The sequence below is a fragment of the Polyodon spathula genome, chromosome 9, assembly GCF_017654505.1.
Source record: "Polyodon spathula isolate WHYD16114869_AA chromosome 9, ASM1765450v1, whole genome shotgun sequence".
NCBI classification, from domain to species: Eukaryota; Metazoa; Chordata; class Actinopteri; order Acipenseriformes; family Polyodontidae; genus Polyodon; species Polyodon spathula.
In genome coordinates, this window is record NC_054542.1 from 34138769 (window position 1) to 34151268 (window position 12500).

Sequence of the window (12500 nt, forward strand, 5' to 3'; positions counted from 1 at the left end):
CAAAACTGTCTCCCATGCTGAACATTTCCTACTCCAGGGGATTTAGTCCTACAGTCCTGGCTGTGCTTAAAATGATGCTCATTAAATCTGAACTCTAATAACACTGGGTGAAGGATTCTTCTAAACAGCCATGCCAACTGACTCCGGTCTTTTTCTCTCAGAAGGGATTCTGACCATTAGTATTAATCGACTATAAAACCTGCATAAAAAATGTCAAATCTTGAGCACACAGGTTCGCTTTTGAATCTTTTCTTCTCTGATCTGAACTTCTATCCATTCCGTATTTCACTCTCATACCTCAAAAGAAGTCAAAAAGTTTGGTCAATTTGTCTTGGTTTCAGATGTCAGCATGGAAGACTGCATTCTATCAATAAACAATGACATATTATTGTGCAAACTCATCCAACTTGTCCTCAGCTGGAAAGCCAAGGTCACATGCAGCCTTACCTACATTTCTCAAAAAAAGTCTTTCCTAACAGGAATGAACAGTACACACATGAAAATGCACCTAAACATTGGTCCAGGAGAGAACAAAGACTGGTTTGAAGATTACAATGTTGACTTCACATTTGACATGCCCAGTCACTAGATCTCATTCCAATAAAGGCTACAGGAGTCCTCCTCTAGTATCCAAATACAGAGAGTAGAATATACTGTAGATTCAATTCATATATACTGGATTCTATATGCATTAAAAGCATGACACTCTGAGGCACTGACACAACAAAATGTGAAAAAAGTTCAAGGGGGTGTAGACTTTCTATAGGCACTGTAAGCTAGGAACATTAAAAACAAGGTGCAGTGTTAGTATGACAACAATGGATTAGAGGCCATCTGTGCTGTGGAGAGGGAAAAAAACCCTGCTTTGTTTAATTTTTTTAATGGGGAAAAACCTCTGGTGGTCCTGGCAGAGAGGGCACCCCCACTCCGGGTAAGCTAACAATTGACTGATGGGCTGTTGCAACGTCTGAGGGAGATGATCTGATACAAGTCTCTACTGCTGATGAAGACCAGTGCTCCAGGCTCTTGATGAGGTGTGCTTGCTGCTGAAATAGCTGCTCCTATCCGGAAGGAGTGCGGTGCATAGAACTGAGGCAGCAGGGTGGCTCTTGAAGTGAGAGCCGATAGATGGGAGGAGAACCAATGTCTTGTAATAACTGTCCTGGATATGTCCGTGAATAGCAGGTCTGTAGGGACAGCATAGTTCCTGGTGGCGAGGTATTTGGATATGGATGAAAATGGGCACAAGGGAAAGTCAATTTTAGATAGTTGGATGAACTGCCCTTGCTGCAGTTGATCAGTCTTAGAAACTTGTAGATGTAAGATGAAGAGGATGCTGGGAACCAGGGACAGGTCAGTGTGGCATAGACCCAGGATTGGAAAGCTGTTTCCATGGTGAGGTCGTCGGCTGGATTGAAGCAGCTATTTCGCAATGTATTGATGAGTTTGGAAAGAATGTCTCGGGTTAAAGCATCAACAGCGTTATTGAGAATGCCCGGTAGGTGGCGATCTTGTATAATGAAGTTGTTTGACACTGATATCCAGACCAGACAGCAGAGTAGTTGCATGACTAATGGAGATAAAGACCGGACTTTATTAATAGTATGAACTGTGGATGTGTTGTCACTGAAAAACAGAATGGATTTTCGTGGCCATTGGTGTCCCCAAGAGAGACGGCCACTACAACAGGATACAGTTCCAACACAGATGATGATTTTTGTTGAGGAGAGAGTGTTTGAAAACCACTGGGACCTGAACAGCCCGGGAAATCTTGCATGTGAGGCACCGTGGACCAGCTGAGATTTGGAGCTGCTATGAAATCATCATAGAAAAGTGAGTCCGGGACAGAAGAGGATAGAAGCTTGAGGTTTTGAGGGGTAGTACAGAGGGTCATGAATGTCCTGCTTTGTGGGATGATGCAATTAGCATAATTTTAGTGTCCAAGGAGAGATAGGAGATCTCTCTTTTTTATTGCTTTTGCTTTTTGAAATGATCTGATGAGCTTGCAGAGGCGCTGTAGTTTGGCAGGAGGAAGGCGGGCTTCAAATTTAATTGTATCTAGGGTAATTTCAAGGAACTCTTCAGAGAGGGGGACACCCAGGGTAGAGAAGAGCATTCTTAGTTGCGCAATTGCTTGCGCTGTTGTTTGTGAGGTTGGTGATATCAGGAGGAAGTTGTCTAGTAGGTGCAGGAGGAAGGGAATGTGGCAAGTGTAACAGAATCCAGCAGAGTGCTTCCAACAGTGAGTCGACTATCTTGGGGCTGCTGCGACATCCGAAACGTAATTGAGTTGAAAAGTAGAATGAGACTTGCTAGAAAGAGGGGTGAATGGGCATGACTTTAAAGCCATCTGTGATGTCTGCTTTTGCTAGCCATGTCCTGCTATTCTTATGCATTTGATGGCATCTGATATTGTAGTATACTGCAGTGAAAACTGGTCATGAGGGATAAACACATTGATGCTGCTGGTGAATTGGCCGTGGGGTGCTGATAAATCGATAATCTGACGTTTTCCTGATATCTTCCTTGACGCTATACCAATAGGGTTGATACGGTATTCTGGAAATGGTGGAGACAGAAAAGGCCTAGCCATGAAGCCCTTTGTTCGGGAGGATACCGCGCTATGGCTTGGTGGTGATGGCAGAGGATATGATACGAGCCTGGGCACGATTCACACATATGATATGATAAGATATGAGCCAAAGAGAAGCTCCAGTTCTGCCCACCCTAGACTGACATATCGGCGGGGGGTAAGCTTGGTAATGAGGTTTCAAGACCAAGCTCGGGAGCGGAGGTGGAACCTTGCTACCCAGAACTACGTGCAGCTGGCCTCATCCAGACTACGCGGGAGGACTAGATTGAGACAGGATTGAGGTAGGAAATGGAGATCGTAGTGAGAAAGGGGCCCTCTGAATTTTGCCTCAAAGCTGACATGGTATGGTGTTCTGACTCGCCCCATAAAGGTTTTTTTATTTTTTTATTTAAGGAATAGTATAAAAAATGACAGGTAACATCCCATACACAAAGGCCTTCAAATTAACCTACTTGTTCCTGATTTCAAGTCATCATTCAATATTAATACACATAATGTATGTGATATAAAAACATACTGCCACTCTGAATTCCTTTGAGAGTTTGCAGTAGGGAAACTGGCTACAGGGCATGGATTCAGTGTTAACACATGTGCTTGTAAGAGAGAATTCATCGATTTAATTAGAATGCCATTATTCTCACACATCACATTCTACCAATCTCAAAGCACTGTCGCCTGCAGAATATAGATAAATGCACAGGAGATAAAGAGATGAAACTGTCGGTTGATGCCCACTGAGAATTTCCTGGTCATTCAGCAAGAACAATGCAGAAACCCATCCAGAGAGCTTAGCTAGAAAGTATTAGGTTTCCAATTAATTCAGAGACCCGTCATGTTTGAAATCCTGTGGGGAACGAGAGATGCACAACATCACTAAATCATTTGATTTTCAGTCTCGGCCACAAACGCTACATCAGTTTCCTAATACCATTTGGCGAGATGAAATTTGGCAAAAAAGTACTTACTTGCAAAAGCAAATCAATAATCAATCATCCATAGTGCTCTGCATTCTGTGGTGGAGGATCAAACATATTAAGAGCTAAATAGTCAAAAACAATTGCGAAGATCCTAATCAAATCAAGATAATATACAGTTACACACAACTTAAATATCAGACACTCGATAAAAGCAGTAATGTTAGCAAGCTCTTTTGTATGGTCCTTTAATAAAAATAAATAGCATTCCTCCCATAGAGCTATTTTTACATCAGTAGTTTTGCTCTGTAAATCAATATCCTTTTTATTCAGTCTTCCCAAGTTTGTTATCTGTCAGACAAAAATAAGCCTTTGCTCTGGGGTGCGAGTCTGATAATACAATAGCTGTATACAAAGAACAAGCAAAACATGAATGATCTAAAATTTGTAGTTAAAAAAAAAAAAATAGACAGTATAGAAGACTAAAAGAAAATAAATCTGATCTGCTTTAACCATTCACCCTCCCTCATTATAAGATCATTGCCCTCTCCTTGCCCTTCATCATACTTCTGCTTCCTGGCTATCTACAGTATGTCTTGACAGCACTGGATGGGACTGAAAATGAAAACTGTTCTGATATACTGGTGCACAGGGAGAACTGTGCTTCTCATTTGCCATATGAGACAATACTGTATGTCAGAAAAACAAGAGTGGCAATATAGTAAATAACCCTACTGTTACAAGCCCAAGCCCTTCACAAAAGTCGTTATTTTATGCAGGAAGTTAATAATCTTTTAAAGATTCCATCAGCTCCTGATTTTTAGCTTTTACTACAAATGAAGAGAAAAACACTTTACCCCCAATGTGTGATAGCTGCAATGTATCATTCCTGTGGTGAAGCTTACTTACCAACACAGTAAAAATGGTTGTCAGAGTCACAGTGTTGTATATTGCACATGACCACATCTCTTATATGACAAAAAGTGTCGTACACAATATATAAAATTATTCTTTAGAATAAATAGAGCTGAACCTCATTAAAGTACATTAAGCCTCTATGATTTCCCAGTTGCGAGAATTATGGGAGAATCACATGACTCAGCAGATACAGCACGATACAAGTACAGTACATGTCTCATGCTGTTGTCAGTATTATTAACTGATCAGCCACTAGGAGGAGATTCATTACATTTCCCCCTGCTTAATCAAAGCTCATCCTCTAGCACAAAACAAGTGGGCATCCACCTAGGCTCAAGGAGGCGTTCTTCTGGCTCGTAATCGCGACCATGTGCTGTCCCCAAGGATTCGGAGTGACTTTAGAATCATTCGCAAGCCAGTATACATGCTACAGCTATAATAATATAAAGAGCATGGATATTTAATTACCTAGTTCAACCACAGCAGTCAGAATTCTTCCCATCGAGTGCCATTGTAATAAGTTTCCATCTCAGCCCATTGAACCGAATGGTGAGACAAGGTCTGGACGCAAACCACAAACCAAAACGATTCAAAGACGAATGTCTTACCATTCAACAAAAGAGCAAGCTCTGTAGTCAAGAGGTAAGTAAGTGTCTTATGCTGATGTCAGCATTATCGACTCATCAACAGCTTGGAAGAAATTAATTACAAGAGTAAAAATAAATAAATAAATAAATAATATATAAAATAATAATAATAATAATAATAATAATAATAATCCATGGAATAGTCTGGGGGGGGGTTTGGACCCTGGTAAGCTTGTATAGATCAAACATATTGTTCATTAATGCATGAAGCTGGGTTTCTGCTATTTCCTCAATCACAGGAGTCTGAAATGTGCACAATATTAACGATAACAATATAAAAAAGAGACAGTTCCTGCGATGAGTCAAAGGGATTTCGGTCTGTGATTCAGCCTCCCGACAGTAGATGGCATCAAACCAACTCGGGACTTCCCTTACCAAGATCTCGTGACCATGGCAAAAGTCATCTTCTTGAGGGGCGGCACCTTGGTGAGGGGCAGAAGTACGAGTATGTAAATTCCAGCCACTGGAGTCAAGTGAAGGATAAGGACACTTGTCAGTTGGGGATTGGTGTTCCACTGACTACAGAGGCGGGACATTACATACTAAAGGGAACGTACTACTGTGTTCGGGGTTGGTCCGAAAGTAAAATAGGAGGAGTAACGGGTGGAGGGAGAGACTAGTTTGATGCAGCGGGATTTTTTAAAAAACACTAACATTTCCTTTGTCTTTTTTTGTTTATGTATGGTTCGCCACGAAGACGATTAAAGACGAGTTCTCACGGTCTGTTTTGGATTTCACCCCTGCACTCCTTCCCTCACACCATTTTGTTTTCTTTTGTTATTTAATTATTTTGTTGTGTATAGATAATAAAAATACTTATTTCTGTACACATAAATTACTGTCTGGACATTCCATTTAATACACTCTCGCCTCACAGTTCCATTCATGTACTGGAAGTAAAACCAATTTTCAAACTGTTCAACTGCTGAGTGGTTCAGTCCTTAAGATTTGTAAGAGCTGTACGCTTCATTTGCTTGTACTTATAAATAACATGACAAGAGAGTGACCTTATTGTAAGCACATTCAATGTAGGAGCATCCTGCAAAATGGTTTGTAGATTTTGAGGGATTCAGATCCGATTTCCAGTATTTTCACATGCTCAACTGGAACTCATAACACTAAGACATCTTTATAGTTCAGGCAGGTGAAATAAAGTGACATGGCACACACTGCGATATTTGGCCACAAATTCCCAAGAGACCAACACTAGCTGAGGGTAACCTTGGTCATGGTGGAACATGGATGTTTATCTTGGAACTGACATACAGATCTCTTCAGAGGGTGGACTGCGATTGGCTGGATGCTAGAAGGACAGCTCTGATTGGTTGCTGGCAGTAAAACTCTTTAACAGCCAATTATAATGATTATTATTTAATAGGGACAAGTTTACTTAGAAAGTATTAAGGTGGGCAGTACTTCTATAAGCTGTGTTAAAATAACAATATTTGTGAGCCAAGCCTTATTGCAAACCTTTAAAAACACAAGGTACCTGAAAATCATATAGTAAAATCATTCTGAAATAATGCCATCTGACAGGACATGCATTGTTAAACGAAAACTGTTTGTTTCAGTGCCTACGGGACATAAAATATGGTTATTTTTCATAAGGCTAAGGGGTAGATGCACTAAGATGGGCCAGTCGCAGCACAAACATACTGCAATTAGCATTTTTGTTACGACAGTTTGCAAAGTGCACATTTTGATTTTGTTGTGTGTACTAAGAAAACATATGTTAATGAAGACAGCCACAATATACAAATTTAAATATTATATCCATCATTTTAGCAAGATCTCTAGCGAGAGTTGTACGACATTTTTTCAATAAAATAGCGACAGTTGAGTTGTGGTTTGCTGCAGCAGAGGGAGCCCGAAGGATAACGTCTATACATGCAAGGGTGCAAGAATCAAAATATCATTGTTTTTGATTAAATGTAAACGGCATCTGCACAATGCATTCTGTTCCGTCTTCATTTTACCTATTTAAATACTGTGTATTTAAAATACAAGTCATTGCGCTGAAATAATACTAATGTGTTTTGGATACGCTGCACATTACACTATGTACAAATATAAATAGGCCTATACAGTAAACAGTACAGTAGTAAAATCAAATGAATACCTAGCACACTTTATTTTTACTTTAGGCTACTGGTAACACAAAATAAATCATGCTGCTGCACTGTACACATTGATGTGCAATGCGAATAAAATATTATTCTAAACTGAAACTAAATGATTTTAGGGGTTTTTTTGTTATTATTTATTTATTTTTTATTATTAATTTTAACTTGGTCTACTTAGTAGCCTAGACAATTAACACACAATAGATCATGTTCCTATACAGATGCTCAGAATGAGCTGGAGAGGTTAGTGCCACATGTGCAGCCTATTGCTCCCAACACGCTGGGAAAACCAGAAATGTCATAGAAATTTGTTTTCAAGACTTGTAAGTACACCGTGACTTTAGTGTAAATTAGGTACTGGATGTTCGTCTTAAAAATACATAGAGCACAACTGGCAATACACGAGAAAAAGCAGACTGGGAAACGCCAGAAACAACTGCAACTGTTTAAAAATGCTTTCAAAATTCTTAACAAATTGATGCAATTATAAGTGTCGCAATTTCCCAGAGCTTTAGTACATATTATTACAATTTTTGATCCTTCAATTAAAATGTTTTTGCAAATTTCTGCAGGAACGCCCAGAATCGCATATTAACTTAAGTCTAAAGCACAAATAAGAACTGCGGCTGCAAAGCATTCAGTAAAATGATGCTAACAGTGTTGTGTTTGTTTAGTACATTTCACGCTACACTTCCGACTGGTTTGCATGTGGTTTGCAACGATTGCGACAGGCGCAACACTTTAGTACATCTACCCCTAAATATGTTCCTAGTTTTTAATGAGGTTTCCTTTACATTAGTCTGTAGCCAAAAACAACTTGGACTCTACTTCTAACACAAGTTATCAGAAGCAGAGTTGCGCCTGGTCAGTATGGACACCCAGATACTGTAGTGTATAAAGATGCATTGGTTGCTCAGCAGGGAGCACTGTTCATAGTCTTCTGCAGATGTGCCATCCTGCAGATGAAATGTTAAATCAGGGTCCTGTGTACTCAAGAGGCCATTTAACACCCCATAACAGGGGATTTCATTAATTTTATTAACCAGCTGAGGTAAACACGCAGGCCTGGCTAAATTCTTCCTTCCCTGGGTAATTCTTAAATAGTTATTTCATTCTCCAACCCCTTAAAACGGGGAGGCTATTATTTGTAAGACACTTAAAATCATTCATTTTAGCGATAAAGAAGTGATCTAAGTTCACGATAAAAACGGACATGGTGAATTTAGCTGAAATGCATGATGTGTTTTCAGTATTCACAGAGTATTTTTTGTATTGTTATTATTGCAGCAATTTTTATTTGATAATACACTTTTTTTATCTTAGTTAATATCAGTCAATCAAAGTTTTTTTTTTTTTTTTTTTAAAGATCCTGTTGGATTTGTAATTGCAACTAAAAATATAACCAAATATTCCATAAAGACATGATTTGTAAAATCTGAATAACTGACTTTGCTAACTACACTGCACCAGGGAATTTTGAAATATTAACATCTGCTATCATGTTGATCTTGAAGGGGAACTAATTTGTTAAATAAAACATGACCTTAGTAATTAAGTGACTGTCTGAACCCTGGAGTCAAAGCATATCCTTAAAATACACAGAAATGGTGCAATAAATCCCGTAAATCTTACCTAACATGTATAGCTATCATTTCATGGGTCTTACATTTTACTATGTGACATACATTTTCATTAATATCGATATTGGATGAAGGAACACAGGAGACATTGAAAACACGTCAGTCATAGAAAAACAACATGATAGGCACAGGCAAGAGGAGCCAAAGTCTGAATCTTCTGACAGTCTGAGTTCTTGTAAAGGAAATAAATGACAAACAACTGGGATGCATTACGTTTTTGTTATAGAAATATTTTATATATATATATATATATATATATATATATATATATATATATATATATATATATATATATATCAGCCATTTTGTTTTCAGAACGGAAAAACACACCCAAGAAAATTGCCAAAAAATAAATAAACAATTCAGATACTTAATGCAGAGGCTTGTAAATAGTTTTAAGATGCATCTATTAATTTTAGAATTGTATTTGGCATGCTATGGATAAAAGTACATAGCTTTGGGAATCTAGCCCAGTATAAAAAACAAAACATTGAGCTGTTTTTCCTAAACAAGAACTCAAACTTCCAAATGCAACTCCTGTATTTTCAATGCAGATTGTGTTTCTTCATGACAAAAGTGCAGCATTGAAAAAAGCACAAAAGGCATTTCAATTTTTTTTTTTTTTTTTTTTGCCAATTAAAATCAAATACTCATTTGACCTACGTGTGCATCTTTCACATAGGAAAAGTGTCTACAGAGTGATTGTAATACATATTGGGTAACAATTACTGGGATTACTTTGCAAGCTTACGTACATTAAAGCAGTAGTGCCCATCAAAATAATCACTGCTTTCAGGTTTGTTTGCTTCCAGTATGTATTTAAACTGTGTACAGTCTCCATAAAGGGTATACAACAGGAATAAGCAATAAAAATGACTCACCTATAGTACATCCAAAGCATGGAGAATAGCATAATAATTCCCTATGCATTATTTTCTCAAATTTAAAAATGGTGAGATATAGCTTTCAACATCTATGCCACTTGTGTGTTATCTCTGGGAGATCACTTTTTGTTTCATAGTGTTTTATTTATTTATTTATTTATTACTGGATGGAGATGCATGGATTTTACCCGACCTGCAGTGCACTTGCATGGAAATAGTGAAAGCATCCCAAATTGGATTAGAGGGTGCACAATTCTTCTTGTTTCCTCCTGTTAGAATGTACAAATTCAAAATACCGCTGTATCTATCTAGTACTGTCTAATATTGCTAACATTATTTTCATATTATGCAGTATTTGCTTTTATTAAGAGTCAAAGTAAACTGGGCAATCCTTCACAGTGACATCAATTAGAAAGACTCATGTTTACCACGGTAGCTTTAAAATGATTTCTGTTATGACAATTCATAGAGTTCTGGAAAATGGGAGAGGTTTTATGTTACAATCAATATCTGCTGTAGTCCACCATTATATCTCTTATTACAGTATGTGTTTAAAGTCACTTTTTTGAAGTTCAGAATTACTGTAAGAGATTGCACAGAGTGTAAAACCATTCTAGAGTTATCCATTGGGCATAATTTTACTGGTTCATAACAATGCTGCAGTGAGTCAATTTGAGATTAGTGAAAGATAGTTCTAACAAGTGTGGGTGTGAGATAAAGAAACCCCTGCTGCCTGCCAATGGAGTGAATTGAGGTGGAAAACTTTTAAGAAACCATTAGGGCATGAAACGCCAAACCTTTTTCTATAGAAGGAGCTTTACAGAAATTGTACTAGTCTGAACAAATTCCCACAGAGTACTACCCAAGAGAATTTAAAATGTGATGCAGAGATGACATCTCTCCTTATTTAATCTAAATCTCAGTGAACAAAAGCTGAAAATACATATCACTTGTTCCATTCTGCTAGATCAAGATGAAGAAATGCAGGCTTCAGTAAATCCCATCTTTTTCATTTTATGGGGTGGAGGAAGGCCACCTGATGTAGTGATTAAAGACATGGAGTTAGTAACATATAAAAAAGGCCCAACATACAGAAGGGGGTTCCGTCTCTGAGGTAACCCGACATACGAAGAGGGGTCAACATATCTGAGATGATCCGACATACGAAGAGGCTCGCAAACCGAAAAAAGAAAAACATGGATTAGTATGTATTAAAACACATGAGAGAAGTTCCGCCCAACATGAAATAGAGGGGTCCCACCACTTGGGGACCCTCACATAAATAGAGGCATTGGTATATGAAAAAGAAGACGACAAGGGATCATGCATGCTAAAGGAGGGGTTTGGCCAGGGGTCCTCTCTGGCTTGTGGAAGCAAAGCTTAACAAAGGGTTGGAGAAAGTGGAATCTCTAACCTCCAGCGGAGACCGATGCAAACGCGATTGACATTCTAGAGCAGGAGGGAAGGAAATGAAAAAACCCCAAACAGCTAGATAGGGGTGACTGACAGCTAAATAAGGTAGATTTAATTGACGAAAGGAGATGATAGGATGCAGGGGGGCCTATCTCCACCAACTGAACCACACTGATAGGTTAACATTGTCTGTTGGTTTCTACTGCACCACACACATAACCGTCACCTGTCACATTACAAAGCTGTCTTCTCAGACAAGCTCCTCGGTGCCTTGTGTGTGGGAGGGAAATGTACCCTCAAATATTTAACAGGAGCTTTCGATCCCTACAGTGCAACTAAAATATTTCATGTCAAGGCCTTAGTAACAGGCGTTTTAAGAAATGTCTTTTTTGAAGGCCGGTGAGAAATTTGCTGCAGACAGCCCAAAAAGAATTTGTATCCCTAGTCACACATAAACAAGCATTAAGCAATGCTAGACATCTGCTTATCCTTTAACGCTTTAGAAACCATACAAAGACTGACTTTTCTAGTGGAATGGTTAATGATGTTTCCTACATTGAAATAACACTGAAAAATGAAATGTCAACTCAGTCTGTTGCCATATTAGGTAGCTAGAAACGTTACTGAAATCACTGACAAGACCTACGGTATAACTGAATATTGTGTAGTGATTGGGAAGCCAATCTCTCAAAGTGTTTGGAAACCAGAAAGAATACAATTTGGCAGTTTCCATAACATTGAAAATATGTATCTCAAACAGGTTCTTATGGGATATCCCCTGCAGAGATGCTAAACGAATTAATCCGTTTCTAAAAGTCTACAAGAATGCTTGAAAAAGCTTTTAAATGTAACTGCCATCTCCTTTCTAGATGTAACTATTGTTATATTGGTGTATTTAAATAGCCTGTATCATTGAAACTGTATTTTGTAGCAATTAGGTGACAGATAAGGAAAAGCCATCCATTTGTAATGAGCTCATTTTTCAGAGTTACTGGGTCCAAATCGATAGCTGGGCCTCATACAGGTTTATACCAGGGTGCTCTTTTAGAGAACCATTGAATATACATTCTGAAATTTGATTACCAAGGAATAAACTTTAACTTTGAACAACAATACACTTGTCAATCATATCCCAGTAACATTCACACTATGGTCTAGATCAATTCAATTCAAAGTAATTATATTTATAGTTTCTTGTCAACTGTCCTGAAGGGATTGCTGGTTTGCCGTGTAACAGAGATATGGAGGTTGAATAGTCAATATCAAGCAGTCCTATAAATACTGCACCTATAGCTTGAAACCTCAGTTTGACCTCACTAGAGTGTAGTTGTTCACATTTTACATACTGTACATATTCTTTTTTTTAAA

The 12500-nt window shown here is 38.3% G+C and overlaps 1 protein-coding gene across 3 annotated transcripts in view; it reads right to left on the reverse strand.

Moving 5' to 3' along the window:
* Nucleotides 1–12500, reverse strand: part of LOC121320697 (fibroblast growth factor 14) — a 168207-nt gene that overhangs the window by 18447 nt on the left and 137260 nt on the right. The gene's annotated exons all lie outside the window — the stretch shown is intronic.